Below are 19,887 nucleotides of genomic sequence, written 5' to 3' on the forward strand. Positions count from 1 at the left end.
GCTTTTCTTCTGCCTATTTTGTATTTATGATTTCTTTTCTCTTATGGAATTACTTATTTGTCTTTTTTAACATGCTTAGAACACGCAGTTTTTTGTGTGTGTGCAGCTTCATCAAATGCCATGGCACGGAAATAACATGAAAGGACTGTGAGAGTTTGCTCAATGGGCATCTCAGTGAGAACCAGCAGAGACTAGAAATCTGAAGCTTCCTCAGGTATTTAGCTCTGAGTAAAATCTCTGGTTCCTTTTTTAGCCTGGCATGGAGGCAGGAATCAGACTGTGGGGGAAGGCATTAACAGGCATTTAGTAATGCCTGAGACTGACTTTCCCACTAATCCAGTGGAGCAGGGTTTACAGTCAGATTTATTTTCATAAACAAAATAGGGAAATGGATTATATCTTGAGAAAATGAAATTATGGTTGTCACTTTGCACCTGCTCTATGTGCCTTCTCTAAGAAAACAAAAAAGAAAGGGTAATTTACATACCTTTTATAACCTGCCATTTTCACTACTTCTTTCCATCCTTACATATTTTCTTTTGCTTTTGTTAACTTTTAAAAATTAAAATATAGTTAATTTACAATGTTGTGTTAATTGGTGGATTCTTTATACCATCTGAGCCACCAGGAAAGCCTATACATATACTCAGTTGCTTCAGTCATGTCCGACTCTTTGTGACCCTATGAAGTGTAGCCCACCAGGCTCCTCTGTCCATGTGATTTTCCAGGCAAGAATATTGGAGTGGGTTGTCATTTCCTTCTCCAGGTGATCTTCCTGACCCAGGGATTGAACCCATATCTCTTGCATTGGCAGGCGGATCCTTTACCACTGAGCCACCGGGGAAGCCCATATATATATATTTTTTTTTTTCAGATTCTTTTCTATTATAGTTTGTTGCAAGATATTGAATATAGTATATTGAATAAACTGTATAGCTATACAGTAAATCCTTGTTGTTTATCTATTTTATGTATAGAAGTCTGTATATGCCAATCTAAAACTCCCAATTTATCCCTCCCCACTCTTTCTTTCTCGTTTGTTAACCATAAATTTGTTTCCTATGAGTCTGTTACTGTTTTGTAAATAAGTTCATTTGTACCATTTTTTAAATTCCACATATATGTGATATCATATGGTATTTGTCTTTCTCTGTCTGCCTTACTTCACCTAGTATGATAATCTCTAGGTCCACATGTTAATTTTATTCTTTTATTTCATTGTTCAGATCAGTTGCTCCTTTATTTCTCCATTTTCTTTTTATCCGATTGTCTTTGTTTCATTGGTGAACTACTTGTGGGCACCCTAATTTTGTCCTGTGGAGAAAAGATGGAAAGTGTGCTCCTTCAGGCCTGTCTGTTGCCAAGGAGACAGAAACCAGGAGATGCTGGGGGGGTTGTCAAGTAGAGCCAGTGACAGCCAGGGTGGCAGAGGAAACTATGGCTTGCAAGAAACAATTCTAAAGGTGTCAGATTGTCTGACAATCTGAGTCCCTTGAATGCTCCTCAAAGCTGGTTAGCATTCAGGAAAGGGCTGACTGTCTTCTCCTGTGCAGTGACGAAACAAGTGGAAAAGCTTGGGGCTTTGTCTCACTCACTGGAGAGCAATGTGGAAGAATGTCTGGGCCGGGTCAGTAAGGAAGCTCATACAAGAGGAAAAAGACAAATTTTCTCTCCCAATTTGGCTCCATCACAACAAACCAAGGCGAACTTCCTTGAAGTAGCTTTACTGGCAGTGAACAGTAACGTGGGATTGTTGGAGCAATAGACGAAGAATATGATGATTCCAGATGGTGACTGATGCTGACAGATTTATCAACACATGAGGACCGCTTTGGGGGCTTCCAAAGATACCTGGAGGAGGGGTCTGAGGAAAGGGAAGCTGAGATTGTGCTCTCAAGCAGGTGATAGTTCAAAGTGTTATGATTTGGCCATTAACGTAAATGTACCATTTTTTGTACTTATACATGGAGTTCATTTGGGGGCCTTCACCTGGGGTTATTTTAAACCCTAGTGAATCTGTAGCACATCTGTACAAATTTTGCCTAAGAATATGATACAAGGGACACTTGCTAAGGGAATATGTTATGGCCACTCAGAAAAAAATAGAATGGATCCCAATCCCAAGTTTGGTTGGGATGTTGAAACTGATGATACCACATACAGATCAGAAAGGCATGAAAGCACTTCACCTTCTATTGCAAGGGATGCAGGTTTGATTCTTGGTCAGGGAACTGAGATTCCACCCGCCTCAAGGCCGGAAAACTATAACATGAAAAACAGAAGCAATATTGTAACAAATTAAAAAAAAACGTTTAAAAGGGCCCATACTAAAAAAAAAAAAAAAGGTTCAACCAAATAAAATCATTCATTACTGGCTCAAGCAAGCTTCACAGGGCTGAAAACAGATGACATTGGCCCAGGGAAGATTTTACCTGAGAGGAATGAAGACCTTCATGGAAGTCATATTGCTCAAATTCTTAATGCTGCTCTTCTTGCTTATGTAAATATTGAGCGGGGGAATTCTTTTCTTTTTTAAAAAAAGTATCCATTCACTTCATTTCTTTAATATCCAAATGCTGAGCAGGGAAATTCTTAAAGCTGTATCTAAATTTTCCAATGATGCTTATCAGGATCCTCAAAGGCAGTGAAAACTGCCAAATACTGAAGCAATGAAAAAATAATCTCATAAAGGGGAGGCCAGGACCACTGTTAGGACCAGCAAAACCACAGACTTGACTTCACTGGTTATTCAAGGGTGCCAGAGTGTTAGGGGAAGATACCTCACACAGTGGAGCACTGCTGACCGTCCCTGAGGACCTCGTCCTGGAGAATTACCAAGCGCTTCAGCTAGGAGTCAACAGTTTCCCATTCCCAAGAGGAAATTCTAAGAACCTTTAGAGGGAGTATAAAGAGTTTACAATGGCTTCTCTGATGGCTCAAACTGTAAAGACTCTTCCTGCCAATGCAAGAGATGTAAGAGATGCGGGTTTGATCCCTGGATCGGGACGATCCCATGGAGAAGGGCATGGCTCCAGTATTCTTGCCTGGAGAATCCCACGGACAAAGGAGCCTAGCAGGCTATAGTTCATGGGGTCTCACAGAGTCGGACACGACTGAGCACCAAGTACATAAAGAGTTTACAGGAGGGAGATTAGATACAGTGGTCTCTTGGCTGGCAAAGGCTGAGCTGTGAGATGTGTGAGGGGAATCTGATCAGATCTTTATCTCTCTCTGTGCTTCCATTCTCCATATGCACCTGTGTAGACACCAGCCAGGTCAAGAAATAGAATATTACCTCACTCCCCTTCCAGTCACAACCTCCCGCTGCCATGACTACTAATGCTGCAGATGACTTTGCCTGTTTTGTATCGGAGTTTGGCTTCTTTCACGGAACAATATGGGATAAGAGTCTTTCACATCGTGCATAGCAGTGGGTGCATTCACTCTCAGTGTTGTATGACTATGGAACTGAAAGTGGGGTCTGGCTGCTCGCTGCTCAAAAGCAGATAAAAGGCAAGGTTGGTGGAAAGGAAAGTTTGCTTTATTTTGGATTCTGGGAACCAAGGGTGTAGGGTGAGGAAGGGTGGACTCCTGTCCAAAGGCCTACTCTCCCCATCCCTGCCCCACCACTGACAACCACTGGGCAAGAGCTTTTATAAACGGAAGAAGGTGGCTACGTGTGGAAACAGCACAGCCAGCTCTGACAGTCATCTTGAAACAGGACGTGTCATCTTGATTGTTTTAAGTACAGTTAATCTTCAGTTCTAGGGTTGGTTTATTCCCATTTTCTTGAGGCTAGTTCCCAGAATTCTGGCAGCTTATGTCACGGCTATAGTCTGGTCATTATGTAGTTAACTTCTTCCACCTGGTGGGGGGTTTCAGCATCCACAAGACAGCTCACAGGATATGGCTCAGATTATTATCTACGGCCCTTGAAGAGGAACTAAAGACTTTTTACTATGCTTAGTGACTAAACTGTTATTATTTAGTCTTGTTGGACTATTTTTCTTTGTTTCTGTGTTTTCTCACTTCTCTGATTAAACTTATTTTTTGGCTAACTTTTTCCACAGCAAAAGGCAGGTGGAGGGCATGGTGGGAAGGACCATAGGGTCCTGTTCCATTTCAAATACACGACAATTTATTTTTCTCTCCTGATGCTCATGGTCATTGACAGCTGGGATATTATGAATAGTGTTGCTAAGAACCTTCCTGTATATCCTTACATGTATTCAGAAACATGTATGTGCATTTATGTTGGGCATCTATCCAGGAATGTACTTACTAGGCCACATCGTATGTGTATGTTCAGCTTACATAGATGACATCAAAGGATTTTCCCAAGTGGATTATGAGAGTTCTAGTTGCGCCACATCATTGGCAGAATTTAGTATTGTTAGTTGTATTCTAGTTGACATTTTTAATGTGTATTTCTCTGATAATTAATAAGGCTGAATACTTTGTTATATGTTTATCATTCATTTGAATATCATCATTTAGGGAGTTCAAGATTTTGCCTATTTTTCTTTTGAGTTGTCCGACTATTCAAAAATTGATTTTTAGGAGTTGTTTGTATACTCTGAATATAAGTCCTGTGTCAGATTTCATATATTGCAAGCATCTTCTCCAACTCTGGTTAATTTTTTTTTACTCTTTTAATGGTATCCTTTGATGAACAGAACTTCTTAATTTTAATGTTGTCCAACTTATCAAGTTTTTCTTGATGATTAATGCTTTTAATGCCTTAAACTCAACAAATAGCATTCTGAATATTCACTAGAACTTAATAATTTTACCTTTTACATTTAGGTCTATGATGCATCTTGAAATGATACGTCTATGTAGTGTGATATTAATTTTATTTTATTCATTTATAGCTCCATAAATGTGTTTATAGGTCCTTGGCCAAGAGTAAAATGAAGACAAGCATATCATATGTCTAAATATTTACCAGTTATAAATCAACCTGACAAACTGTTAAATGAAATATAATCTATTCTTCTACTTTGACAGATCAAACTTCCTAATGTCAAAATTGAAAAATATATTCATAGTCATGTTTTTATGTGATTGACGTTTAGTGAAATACCAAAGATAACTAAATTCAATTATTGAGCATATCTGGATGTTCTGTTGGGTTGGTGATGTTTGTATGAGCAATAAAGTAATACATTTATAATTTATAAATTATTGTATTTTGTTCATAAAGATCCCTCCCTGCCTTGTGGCTCAACTGGTAAAGAATCTGGCTGCAATGTGGGAGACCTGGGTTTGACCCCTGGGTTGAGAAGATCCCCTGGAGAAGGGAAAGGCTACCGACTCCAGTATTCTGGCCTAAAGAATTCCATGGACTGTATAGTCCATGAGGGCGCAAAGAGTCGGACACGACTGAGTGACTTTTCCTTCACTTCACTTTGTTCATAAAGATTTTTTAAAACTTTATTTTAACTAAATCACTAATTTTATTATCATAATGAATCTTTTTACATAATTTTTCCTCTATTGACAGTAATGATCAAAGAATTAAAAGTTATATGTAGCCTTAGTCAAAATGAACAAATTTTGAACATATTTTTATTGAATGTTTCCAGTGTTTTTTAAAAGCTAATTCTTCTTAAACATTCAATATCACTTATTAAAGTTTAAAAAACCCAAAACTCTGTTTAATAAACATAAAATTTGTTAATTTATTTCAATAAACTGGCAATTCTAAATTTGATTTTTTTTTGGGTGAATTAACGGACCCTAATGCTGGGAAAGATTGAAGGTGGGAGCAGAAGGGGATGACAGAGGTTGAGATGGTTGGATGACATCATTGACTCAATGGACATGAATTTGAGTAAACTCCGGGAGTTGGCGATGGACAAGGAGGCCCGACATGCTGCAGTCCACGGGGTCACAAAGAGTTGGACACAACTGAGTGACTGAACTGAACTGAATGGAATATTATTTAATACTTTCATACAAACAATATTCTTCACAGTTCTAACATTCACTGCTAATTAGCATCACATTTCGACCATGTGAGTCTAAATCCACATAGATAGAAATGTAACTTAATTAATTTAATACTTAATTTAAATCAATATTGCAAAAATATTTTAAGCTGTTATGAGCAAATGGCTGCAAGTAGCTTACCAATTCCTGGTGCTTCAAAACGATATTTGAAACATAAAGAAAAGCAAGAAAATGGATGCCTGGGACTACTGAGAAATGATACTTTGTTATGCAAGAATTTATTGCATTCCTGCCATCTAAACCAGAGAAGGCAATGGCAACCCACTCCAGTACTCTTGCTTGGAAAATCCCATGGATGGAGGAGCCTGGTAGGCTGCAGTCCATGGGATCTCTAGGAGTCGGACACGACTGAGTGACTTCACTTTCACTTTTCACGTTCATGCATTGGAGAAGGAAATGGCAACCCACTCCAGTGTTCTTGCTTGGAGAATCCCAGGGATGGGGAAGCCTGGCGGGCTGCCATCTCTGGGGTCTCACAGAATCAGACCTGACTGAAGCGATTTAGCAGCAGCAGCAGCAGCCATCTAAAAGGAAGGATTTGAGAGGTAATAAATGTGTCTTATCTGATACCCAAGCTTGCTACTACTTAAGCCCTCCCAGCACTTGTAAGCTTTGAGTCTGTGATGCTGGCAATGACAACCCACAAATCTCATTGCTTTGGCACCCAGCCACTTTTGTACACTGAAATGTGTTATGTGCTAAATTTTAACACATTGAAAACTAATGTTTATTCATGTGGCCAACTTAACTTGCTTTGAATAAACCTCAGAATGTAGCTGGATCTCAGTATCATTATAAGAAGTTCAATCATTACCCATAAAGGGCATGGCCTGTAGGGTCATGGAGCACAGTTGTGCAGGTTGTGTCCTGAATAACGCTAGGTATCTCTAGGCACAGGGTAGTCAGTTTTAACATTTTAAAATGATAGTTTTCCAGCAGATGGCAGTAAATTGTCTGGAAGAAAAGAAGCTTTAAAAAAAAAAATTCTCACAAAGATGTTACATGGACCAGCCGCAGTGTTGGGTCATTCTTCTCAGGAGTAGCATCTGTTCAAAGTTTGAGGCTGCCCTTCTAGACCATATATCAATACCTATATTTATATATAAAATTAAACAGTTAATCTAAGAAAGAAGTGGGAAATTTTTATTCAAGCCAAATCTGAGGACTAGCACCCTGGAAGAACATCTCAGAAAGCTCGGGGAACTATTCCCCTAAGTCAGGGCACGTGGGACTTTCCTGGTGGTCCAGAGGTAAAGAATCTGCTTTCCAGTGCAAGGGGTGTGGATTCGATCCTTGGTCTGGAAACTATATGTCACATGCCGCGGGCCAACGAAGACCATGCTCCTCAGCTAGAGAAGCCCGTGTACCACAGCAGCATATATATACATGTCAGGGCACAGTTACACACATATTTTGAGACAAAGGGCTGTACATTAAATGATGCATATTACGGATGGTTTACACATCTTGATCTAAGCCCCTAACAAGATCTGGAAGGAATGTTATCTTTTAAGGAGTTATCTTGTTGATGTAGGAGAATGTCCCCAAATGGGGCAGATTGGTCTATGCATAATGCAGACACACAGTGCACAAAAGGGGAGAGAGAAGAAGCCAAAGGGCAGAGATAATTTTCTACGTTTAACTGTCTTTTTGTCTTGCTATAAAATATGAATTTTACTGCACACTAAGTAATATTTATGAAGTTTTAAAAAAATTCTGTTGCAAAACTGGGCTAAGTTATTTATATACTTTATCTCCTAATTCTAACCTTGTAGGGTGGATCCTATTTCACAGATAGGAAAATTGAGGTTGGGAGAGATGAAATGATTTGCCTGAGGTCAATTGGCTACCAAGTAAAAGTTTTGGAATTAGAACTGAACCTTTGACTCTGGAGCCCTAACTACTGCACTCTACTATCTCAACATGGCTATTGGCTGTTACGCACCCATGATCCAGAAGTAGTGCCATAGACGTAAAATAAAGGCTACCATAAATGCAGAGCAGGAACCTCTAACTGCTTTATCCAAGATGATGGGCTTCTCCACTGGCTCTTTGGTTGAGGTTGGTGGTAATTATACTGTACTGCAATTTGTATCAAAGGCCTAGAAGTTACATGACTTGGGCCTGGATTTATGTTCAGGATATGCTCAGTAATGCTACACTTTGTTTTTGGTCAGTTTTAACCAACAAATTTGTTATTTTTAGTCTGTAATAGTGAAGTAAAATCTGGCATTAAAACCAATGCTTTTATGTATTTATTTGGCTGCGTTGGGTCTTAGCTGTGGGATCTTTAATTGTGGCATGCAAATTCTCAGTTATGGCATGGGGTATCTAGTTCCCCAACTGGGGATTGAACCCAGGCTCACAGCACTGGGAACTTGAATTAATTTCCTGATCTGATGCTATTTCCCTCATAATTCAAATTTCCAGAAGAGTCTGATTGGCTCACTTGGGTCTCAGATCCTGCCTCCCCTACCACCCTTGATTGACAGTTGCCCCAAGACTGTGCATTCCCGTAAGAGGAAGTCTGGTGGTGAAACAGCTCACTTGCAAGTGATGAATGAGTAGCAGGACCAGTTATTCTGGTATAAACTATAACCATAGGGCAACCACTCATTGTTGTTCAGTCGCTCAGGTGTCTGACTCTTTGTGACCCCATGGATTGCAGCATACCAGGCTTCCTTGTCAATCACCATTTCCTGGAGCTTGCTCAGACTCATGCCCATTGAGTTGGTGATGCCACCCAACTATCTTTTCCTCTGTCGTCCCCTTCTCCTCCTGCCCTCAATCTTTCCCAGCATCAGGGTCTTTTCCAATGAGTCAGCTCTTTGCATCAGGTGGCCAAAGTATTGGAGCCTCAGCTGCAGCATCAGTCTTTCCAGTGAATATTCAGGGTTGATTTCCTTCAGGATTGACTGGTTTTATCTCCTGGCAGTCCAAGGGACTCTCAAGACTCCTCTCCAAGCTCTTATTATTTACAAATACTTCTCAGCATAGAGTAGAATTTTCTCAGTATTGAGCAATCGAATAGAGAAATAAATTGGATGTTGACCCTGATAGGAGACTCCAAGAATCATTCACAAACTTTTGATTTTGGATCACAATAAACTGTGGAAAATTCTGAAAGAGATAGGAATACCAGACCACCTGACCTGTCTCTTGAGAATCCTATATGCAGGTCAGGAAGCAACAGTTAGAACTGGACATGGAACAACAAACTGGTTCCAAATAAGAAAAGGAGTACGTCAAGGCTGTATATTGTCACCCTGCTTATTTAACTTCTATGCAGAGTACATCATGAGAAACGCTGGGCTGGAAGAAGCACAAGCTGGAGTCAAGATTGCCGGGAGAAATACCAATAACCTCAGATACGCAGATGACACCACCCTTATGACAGAAAGTGAAGAGGAACTAAAAAGCCTGTTGATGAAAGTGAATGAGGGGAGTGAAACAGTTGGCTTAAAGCTCAACATTCAGAAAACTAAGACCATGGCATCTGGTCCCATCACTTCATGGCAAATAGATGGGGAAACAGTGTCAGACTTTATTTTTTTGGCTCCAAAATCACTGCAGATGGTGACTGCAGCCATGAAATTAAAAGACGCTTACTCCTTGGAAGGAAAGTTATGACCAACCTAGATAGCATGTTCAAAAGCAAAGACATTACTTTGCCAACAAAGGTCCATCTAGTCAAGGCTATGGTTTTTCCTGTGGTCATGTATGGATGTGAGAGTTGGACTGTGAAGAAGGCTGAGCACCAAAGAATTGATGCTTTTGAACTGTGGTGTTGGAGAAGACTCTTGAGAGCCCCTTGACTGCAAGGAGATCCAACCAGTCCATTCTAAAGGAAATCAGTCCTGGGTGTTCTTTGGAAGGACTGATGCTAAAGCTGAAACTCCAGTACTTTGGCCACCTCATGGGAAGAGTTGACTCATTGGAAAAGACTGATGCTGGGAGGGATTGGGGGCAGGAGGAGAAGGGGACGACAGAGGATGAGATGGCTGGATGGCATCACTGACTCGATGGACATGAGTCTGAGTGAACTCCGGGAGTTGGTGATGGACAGGGAGGCCTGGCGTGCTGCGATTCATGGGGTCGCAAAGAGTCGGACATGACTGAGTGACTGAACTGAACTGAATGTTATAAAATTGAATTCTTCTAATAAATGTATAGTAATGAAATACTGGTTTCACTAGTTTATAAATGAGGTTCTTGTGAAGAAAATATCCTGTTGCTAAAAATATTTGAAAACTACTTAATCAGACCATTGTAAATGATGCCAAAAACTCAGCCTCTGCACCAGTGCCAAATCGAATCTCAGAGACAGAGCTTTGGGTGAAGTAGAAAAGAATAGCTTTATTGATTTGCCAGGCAAATGGGAACACAAATGGTTTGTGCCTCAAAAACCCGTGTGTCCCAAACTGGGAGGATTTGGTGAGGAGTTTTATAGCAAAGGTTCAAGGGTGGAGTTGCAAAGAAGGATCATGGTGTTTGCAGGGCCTGCCCTCCTTCAATCTGGCCTCAGGTCATCTTTTTTTGTGTCTCTGCATAGCCTCTCTTCCCTGATTAGCAACTGTTCCAATCTACCCTTTGGAACTCAGGGAAGGTGTTGGAGGCTGGAGTCTATTCCTTGCAAACAAGAAAAACAGGGGCTACAGGAAAGAGTCCCACAGGGTCCTGCTTAGTTTCATAAAGAGGCTATTGTATGATTTTGAGCTGAGAGTTTAGACACGAGAATGGAAAGTAGAGGGTAACACCAAGATCTAACTCAGAAGAAATATATAGCACTTGGACCTGAGTGAATCAGGGGATGGGAGTTGGTCAAAGGTAATGCCAAAGTTAATAGGTTTGGGGTGTTAACTGACAGAACAGTAGTCAATAAACACATAAGGAAGATGGAGGAGTGAGTAGATGAAGTCTAAAGCTCTTTACCTTACAAGTAAGTAAGCAGTCTCAAAACTTTTTTCTAGCTTTTTTTTGGGGGACAGATGCATAAAAGAGGTATTTTGAAAAAACACATTAGATTGATCATGATGAAATAAAAGCTCATATTCTAAGGCAAGTTAAGGAAAATTTAAACATAAAAAAATTCCTCTGGGCTTTGGCCTTCTTTTCCCACTCTACTGTGCGTTGTGTATTTGTGTTATACATTGACCAGACCTCCCCAGCAGCAAAAATGCCTACTCAGTCATAAACAACAACATTCTCCTAGCACCAAGAAGACAACTCCTTAAAGATAACATTCCTTCTTAATCTTGTAAGGCACCATGATGACCTACTACTTGGTACTTGCAGATCCAGATTGTGCAAACTATTAATAGGTCATTTAAGGTACAGCCCTCTATCTCATGGAGAAGGAAATGGCAACCCACTCCAGTGTTCTTGCCTGGAGAATCCCAGGGACGGGGGAGCCTGGTGGGCTGCTGTCTATGGAGTCACACAGAGTCGGACACGACTGAAGCAACTTAGCAGCAGCAGCCTCTATCTCAAAAACCTATGTAACTATGCATTGACCTCTAATGGGTGGAACAGTTCTCTGAGTTTCCTGAGAGGCTGTTCCCAGGTTATAATCCTTAATTTGGCACTAATAAAATTTTCCATTTCTTTCTTAGATTGACTGATTAATTTCCCATCAAAATAGTCAAGAGAAATTATTTTTATTCACATCAATCCGTATGTCTTCATATTATTGCAAAAAGATGATGTAAAATGAGAAATCAAAATCCAAATTATTTGTTTAAATTTTTTTGCTCACATCTCATTATTAGTTGTTTGATGAATGATAAGACCATCTTTTTGCAGAATGAATATGTACCATGACAGTGTTTCTCAAGAAGGCAGGACAATTCATGTAAATTTTGGATAGTATAGAATAACTGTATTGTATCAGTTAATTATAACTGCTGAAGATCAAGTCCAGGCAAATTCTATTTTTACTGTCTGTGCATTTTGCAATTTTCCCAGGAGACAGATGGACTCTATGTTCTTATTGATTCTTGAGTTAGAGGTAGGGAATACAGTTGGCTTTCCTTAATATGTCTAACTAAGGGTATTTGGAGATGAAAGAAATTAGAGAAAAGAATCATGTTGTAATAACAGTTATAATAATAAAAATTTATTGAGCACTTACAATGTTCTAGCATAGTTCAGGAGCTTTACCTGAAATGTTTCACTTAACCCCCACAACAACCCTATGAGGCTGGTGCTATTATTATCATCTCTCTTTTTTTTCAGATGGTAAAACGAGGCCCAGAGAGTGTCATTATCCCAGTATCACATAGTGAGAGGTGATAAAGTTGGGGTTTGAATCAGTTAACTTGACCCTAGAAGCCAGAGTTGAGGTAGTATTTGGACTGGCAAGAGGATTTCTTCTTAATAGCAATTTTTTGGTGATTTTATTAGCATCCTAGGATTTCTTAAGAACCAGAGAGTCCAGTCTTTTACCTGATAGTATAACAAAAAGTCACAGTCTAAAAATGTGGTGGTCACTTAGCTCAGTCCCCTGGATTTAGGTTGTACATTACAATTCTTAAACTAGAAACACCACCTAGTAGCTACCCTGATAGAGTGGATTAAAATCCATTATTGCTTTATTCTATTCTGAATTTTCTTCATATTCTTCCTTTCTGTGGAAGTCAGATATCTAAATGACTTCTATATACTCTCCAAAGGTTTTTTATTTTATTTTTTAATGCTCTGCCCACATTGTAAAATCGTGCTCTTGTTGATAATATACTTAGAAAGATTTTAATTTTGCAGAATCTCTTAGGATCTTAGACACATACTGCATTTTGTTTTCTAGTCAATGCTTTGTGCAGCATAGGGAAAAGAATTTGAAAAAGACAATTTAACTTGATTCTCAGAAGAGATCATATTTACATTTACTTGTGTGTTATAGCTGGGTTGCAATTTTAGGAAATTAAATACAAGTGATCCAAGATTCAGCAATGAATTATTAGGATCCCAGATGTTAAGACACAACATTGTAGATTTAGAAGTTTTCTTAAGTTAAGCCAATTTGAATGTGGAATATAGACTTGGATATTTTCAGGTAAGCCTGGAATGGCCTGAATGATCAATGGAGTTGGCTGTGTCTAGTGGGAAAATTCGTGTTTAAATTATGAAATGTTAGACTCCTATTAAAGAGAGAGAATAGGCCCAGAAAGGAGTCACTTACGGTGAGCACTTACACTGTGTACTAATTTGCTTCAGTCACGTCTGACTCTTTGGGACCCAATGGACTGTAGCCTGCCAGGCTCCTCTGCTCATGGGATTCTCCAGGCAAGAATACTGGAGTGGGTTGCCAGGCCCTCCTCCAGGGGACCTTTCCAACCCAGGGATCTAACCTGCTCTTTTATGTCTTCTGGATTGGCAGGTGGGTTCTTTACCATTATGGCCATCTGCTGAGACATCACAAAATGGGAACTTAATATCAACCTGTCAGCAGTGTGACTATCTCCCTGATAGACCCCTGTCTTCTCCTAGAAAAAAGAGATCTTGCCATGACCAATCCGATTTTTGCTAGGATAATTTCCTTGTCTCCCCGCCTTATGTCTGTAAGAGCCTTTTATTTTGTACAGCTCCTTAGCGCTTCTTCCTATCTGCTGAATTGGATGCTGACTAATCATGAATCATTGAATAAAACCAGTAAAATCTTTAGCATTTACTCAGTGGATTTTTTAAAACACTGCCTTTATTATTCTGTCATGGAGTCACCCATTAGCGGTCTAAGTGATTATTGCGGCTTTCCACGTGAACAAGTGGGTCAGATGCAACCCAAGATGCCACTTGGAAAACGGTTTACTGATTCAGCCACCTTGACAGACCTCATTTCTTTCCCCCCAGGATGGCTTGTGAAAAAATTCAAACATACAGAAAAGTTGAAAGAATTTTTCAGTAAACACCCATATGCCCACCACCTAGGTTCTACCATTGACCCTGTACCATTATCTATCCATCACTCTTCCCATTCAACCATCCTCTCCGTAAGTAACTAAGGGGGCGGGACGGGGTTAGCAAGCTCCTGGTGGCTTTTAAGTGGCGCCCCCCAGCGGCCGCACAGCTCTCCCCAGCCCCGGGGGCCGAGGGCAGCTTCCAGGTCCGCAGCAGGGGCGGGGCAGGCCCCCGCAGGGCCGTACCTGGGTTGGGCGGTGCGGTGGCCACGATAGCGGGCGCGGAGCGCGGAGCGCGGAGCGCGGGCGCGGGGCCGCTACGTGCACGGGGAGCGCGGGGCTGCGCTCGTGTGCGCTCCTCGGCGCTCGCCACCGCCGCCGCGCCTTTGAGTCAGCAAACTCCGCCACCCGCTGGCCCGCTGGCCCTGCTCTGCCCGGCTCTGCCTGGAGGTGCCGCCCGTAAGTGACAGGCGATCTGCCGGGAAGGCCTCCCTCGCGCCGCCGGGTGAGGACCGCTACCAGGGACTAGCCGGCCGCCCTTTCCTTCGCCGGAGGCTTGGGGCCCTTTCCTCTGCGCCCAGGTGCCTCTCCCTGCGGGCTGGGAAGATGCTTGGGTCTCCTGGGGTTGGAGCCGGGCGTTGCCTCCATTCCTGCCGGGGAAGAGGAATCGGTCGGCTGGTTTGCCAGGGGAGGGCACGGATCGGATCGATCCGGCTAAAAAGACACCCCAGGGAGAAGGTGGGGCAGAGGTGGAATCCCGGACTCCGGCGGAGGGGGGGCGGGGCGCGGGAAATGTGCTGAGACACCTTACACCAGGCCGGGTTTGGGTGGGTATTTTTAATCCACGAAAGGGTAGCTTTGAGTTTAGAAATTGGGAGGGGTAGGCAGGGGGTTTTCTTAGGATTGTGGGATTGAGGGAAAAGGCCCGAGAGAAAATCCACGTTTGACTGATTACTAGGTCTGGTACCACGGGAAAGCAACAGCCTGTTTTTCAGTTCTGATGTATCATACTTCGGTAAGATGGTCCGCGGGGGATTGAGGGGAATGGTCAGGGGGACGTAGAACCACAAGTCCTGCTTGCCAGTAAGGGCTTCTATTTCTGCAGGACACGTTTATGTATCAGAATAATGGGTTTAGAAATTTAGAGCAGGCAGGAGGCTTTCATGTGATCTCCTTCAAACCTCTCATTTTAAGGCTGGGAAACTAAGGCCCCAGGGAGCAGAGTCATCCAGCCAGTGAGAGCAGAAACAGGCCTAGATTGTGATGGGCTTCTGACTCCCTCAGTCCGCAGCCTTCTCCACACCTCTAGGGGCGTAGGGGTGGGGGTAAGCTGGGAATGCATAAAGTCCCTCTTCGCCCCTGGGAGTGGGCTGGGTGGCAGGGATGAGTGCAGCCACAGCGGGGAACTGGCTACTCCGTCTAATGGACCAAACTCCAAGGATGCAGTTGAATGAGATGCTTCCGCTGTTTCTACCATCCCTTCCAATGGTCAGTGATGCCTAGTGCTAAGCACCGTACCCCCCTTTTTAAAGGCATGGTAGATTTAAGATTGACTAATGGGACTGTTTTGAAAAAAGACAAAAAATACCATATACCCAGAAGTAAATATATAGAAGATGTGAAGAAAGGTGATTAGCACTGACCTGTATTTCAGTGGACCACCCTGTTTCTCCTGCTGGTCTATTTCATTCTCATTTCTGAGGTGACTATTTCACTAGGGAGGAAACTGGTGTTGGAGGAGTGGGGTGTGGCTCTCAGGTGACACTGCCCTTCACCAGGGGTCTCTTGACTGACTGACTGTCTGCTTCTCCTCCTGCAACAGTGGGCTGTGGTAGGAACTTCCTCTTATTTTACTTCCTCCAGGGAAGGCCTCCTGGAGCTTGGTATTGGAAACAGACATAAACACCTTCATTACTTCCCGCATAAAACTTTGATGTTTAAAGACTAATGTTGTGTTCTACTATGGCATTTCTATGTGATTTTGGAGCACTCTTAATATTACTTTTCTCAGCCTTAGGGTCTCTACTTGCTTTTTAGAGAACTCTGTTTGTTTGTTCAGCTATTATAGGAAATGGCTTCTTTTTCCTCTTTTGATGTGACGGCTGTGGTTTAACAACCACTTGCCAGGGGTTTGAAATCGATGAGACCATGGTCCAGCCTTTTCAGTCTTCCATTTCTAAGAGTAGCAAATGAGGGCTTTTGGCCAGTCATGACTGACCTCCCTGGAGAATAAATACCCTGCATTTTGGATAAAAGACTCTTATCACCAACAGTCTTTTTTTTTCTCTCTCTCTCTCTCTCACTTAAAATTAGTAGGTATGAATCAGCTTTTCTGTTCTCTAAGCCCTGTTCTAATTAAGGGGTTGTGTGTAATAGTGGTTACAACTTCTGGTTTCAGATTCATTGGAGTTGAAATCTGGGGATAATCATTTACTAACTGAGGTACTGTTAGCAGAACACTTAACTTTCTGATTTATCCTTTCTTCAGAACTAAAAAAGGTACTGATAATCCTTGCCTCCCAGAATTGTTCATAACAATAGCTGACATTTACTGAGCACTGATGATGTGCTAGGGATTGTGAAAAGAGTTTTTAACATGGCAGGCTCATTAATCCTTAAAACAAACCTCTGAAGCAGATTCTGTTTACATCTGACGGAAAATGAGTTATCAAGATATCTATGGCTTCCCTAAACTCTTCAGCTCAAGAGCTTAACCTCCCAGCAAATGTGTCCCGGATTTCTATAACGTGGAATTGTTATTTAGGGCTTAGTGTCTGCAAGGCTTGATTTCAAGTACCATATGTATATTAACAGTCCTTGAGATATGTATTGTTTTTATTCTGCCCTAGTTTTTTTTTTTTTCCCTTCCCTTCTCCCCTTTTCAATAACAGAAGAAGAAACAGGCACAAAACCTAAGTCAATTAATAAATGATGGAGCCGAGATTTGAACGAGGCAGCCTGGCTCTGGAATGGGTACTGTCCCTCAGGCACTCCTCTGTGAATGTAGGTAAAGGGCTTAGCCAGACCTCAATCAAGGGCAGCCCTTAATTGGCATTTCCATTTATTTTACCCTAAGAAACCTCTTCCCTTTCTCAGTCTCTGAGGAGAAGAAGATGCTTTTAGTTCTGGAAATGATTCAACTTTGCTTAAGGTTTTGTGATTCTACATACATTTCTGTTGTCTTCTGTGTTATTTTTTAGAAGTTTGTGGTAGGTCTCAGTGATCTTGACCCTGGGAATACAGAGATAGGCTTTAGGGAGTCTGTGAACTCCCTGAAAACATATGATTTCATACTCTTGTACAAGAGTATATTATTCTAGAGGTGAGAATCCACAGCTTACTTTAGATTCTCTTTTTTGAAAATACTTTTTCATTTATTTATTCTCTTTTTGTCTGCATGGGATTCGGGATCCTAGTTCCCTGACCGGGGATCTAACCTGTGCCCCCTACAGTGGAAGTGCAGAGTCTTAACCACCGGGCCACCAGGGAGGTCCTTCCTTTAGATTCTTAAAGGGTCATTCATGGTAGAAAGAAAATTTGGTGATGACTATTCTGTTCCTATAATCTAATTTTACAAATAGCTTAATCTGAGCTATGAAGCTACTTAGAAATAGAAACGGGACTATAAAACTCAGGTTTCCTAACTTCCAGTCTCATACTCTTTCCATCACACCCCAATATTTCCCTTTGGAATGAGTGGTGCCAGGTGAATGAATTACAAAAAGCCAAAGACTCCCAGCTTTCCCACCCTCTTCCCCAGTGTGGGAGAGGCCAACAAAATTTCTTGGAAGCACTATTAAAATACATCATCTTTTGGCATGTCATCTTGTTAGCTGAACCACTCTGCAGTGATTTAAGATGGGAATCTACAACACTGTGTGATAAGAGCCAGGAGGATAAAACTTGTTTTGAGAGAAAGCAAGGAAGGAGTCAGAACATATATTGGTTAAGGCACAAGGATGCTGTTCAGGCCTATTGGTCGAATTGTAGTGTTGGAAAGTTATTGCTAAGGGATTTGTAAATTCAAGTGAAATTCCACGAAGTCTGAGATTTCCATGTAGGGTGTGAATCACTGGGAAGTCAGGCCAAAGCCTGATGCTCCAGTGACTAAATAAGACTAATAGGTCATGAACCTGCTGTTAGTTTAGGCCAGCACTTTAAAGTCACTTAATTTTTACAAATTGATAGACGTTTTCCTGGGAAAATATCAATGCATTATACTAATAGGCAATATATTTTGAAATGTATCGCTCAACTGGACGTCAAAATACGTTACTTCAGACCAGAAATAGCAAGTCCAGACCTAGTTCCCTTGTCAAGATAGAAATTCATCATGTGATTAAATTTACAGTAGTAAAGTTTATCGGGACTGTTATCGGTCCAATTAGGAAAAAATGAGATCCAGTTAGGAAAAAAATGAGATCCAAGCTTCACACCATTCACAAAAGTAAATGCCACTTAGACTAAAGATTGAATGTCAAAACCAAAATTATAGATATTAAAATATATATACACATATGTGAGATTTAAAAAAAAATTTGTTTGCACTGGGTTTTCATTGCAGCACATTGGATCTTCTAATCGTGACACATGGGAATCATTAGTTGTTCATTGGGAACTCTTAGTTGTGGCATGTGGGCTCTAGTCCCCTGACCAGGGATCGAACCCAGGGCTCCTGCTTTGGGAGCTCAGAGTCTTATCCACTGGACCACCAGAGAAGTCCAAGACCATTTCTCCATACCGATGGGGAAGTCTTTCACTGATTGAGAAATCTACCCCACCACATGCTCTGCTGATTCAGAAGAGTTTACTAGATGAGTTGAGCAGTTACCTTGTGGGCCTCCTGATCTTCCATCATCTCCCGGGTCCTTCTCTTGGTCTCTCAGCCCTGCCCCTCACCCTCCTCCCTTACCCATGAGCTGCAGGGTCTTTTCTCTTTATCTTTATGACTATGGATGCTCTCCAGTTCATCTCAGACTTACAGACCCTAACAGTTCAAAGTGCAGAACAGAACAAGGGGCATTATATGTAGGGAACCACAACTCCTTAGAAATTATGAACACAAGACACAGGGAGGAGGTTTCTATTACTGATCGTTATCCTCCCCTGCCTCACTGACACATCAGCCCTGTTTATTGGAGAGTGGCATTTGGGACCACTGAGGAGGAGGCAGGTGTTCCCACAGCCCTAGATTCTAGATTCTAGTGTCTCAAAGCAGGGGATGTGGAGCCTTTTTGTCAGCTCTCTCTGGGTGATCAGACCCTGAGAATTGGGACTGCTTCTGCCCAGGTACACCTGAAAATTCCTACGCTGGGAGATCAGCTTCACCTTTTATGGGGGAGTGCAGACCTGATGCTGGCTTTTTGTAACTAGCACTTTTCCCTGATGGTTGGGAAACCTTGAAAAAAATGTGACCTCTGTTTGAGGTGAGACCTTTGCCAGACTGGATCTGTGGACAGATATGAGTCAGATTCTTTGGATTGCAGTCAGTGCTTTGGGCAGCTAGTGTAAGGAATATTGTGTTTGGCATTTTACCCACTATTAACAGTTATTAACACATAATAACTTTATGTGTTATCTCGTTCTTCTTGGGTCAAGGCCAATGCCAAGAAACTGTGGGTAAGTTTGTGCCACAGGGAAAGGCCAAGGTGTGCACTTCTTGTGTGGGCTGTTTCAGAGCATATAGACTTAAAATGTTCTGCTTCTGTAAATATTCCTGTCCCATCTGACAAATCAGATACTTGAAGGGGATATTTTTAAAAAGGCACAGTTGCTTTGTGATAATCAGGAAGAGACCTCAGCATTTTCTCCCTTAGGAGTCTTGGAAAACTCTAGAAAGTAATGATCAGTGACAGTAGCTGAGCTCCACATGTACTCATGTGATCTTTACAGCTGATCCATGAAACAGGCCATTATCCCCATTTTGCAGATGATGAAACTGAGGCACAGAGATGTGAAACAATCTCCCTGGGCAAGGGGC

General features: G+C 41.7%; 1 protein-coding gene across 3 annotated transcripts in view; it reads left to right on the forward strand.

Moving 5' to 3' along the window:
- The first annotated feature begins 14,100 nt into the window (after positions 1 to 14,100).
- Positions 14,101 to 19,887, forward strand: part of SNX10 (sorting nexin 10) — a 67,198-nt gene continuing 61,411 nt past the window's right edge. The window contains exon 1 of one of the 3 annotated variants that reach the window (XM_070369452.1): positions 14,101 to 14,488. The gene's annotated coding sequence lies outside the window, so the exon portion shown is untranslated. The remainder of the gene's footprint in view (positions 14,489 to 19,887) is intronic. The other 2 variants (XM_005903689.2, XM_070369451.1) reach the window with 2 other exon arrangements.

The sequence above is a fragment of the Bos mutus genome, chromosome 4, assembly GCF_027580195.1.
Source record: "Bos mutus isolate GX-2022 chromosome 4, NWIPB_WYAK_1.1, whole genome shotgun sequence".
Taxonomy (NCBI): Eukaryota; Metazoa; Chordata; class Mammalia; order Artiodactyla; family Bovidae; genus Bos; species Bos mutus.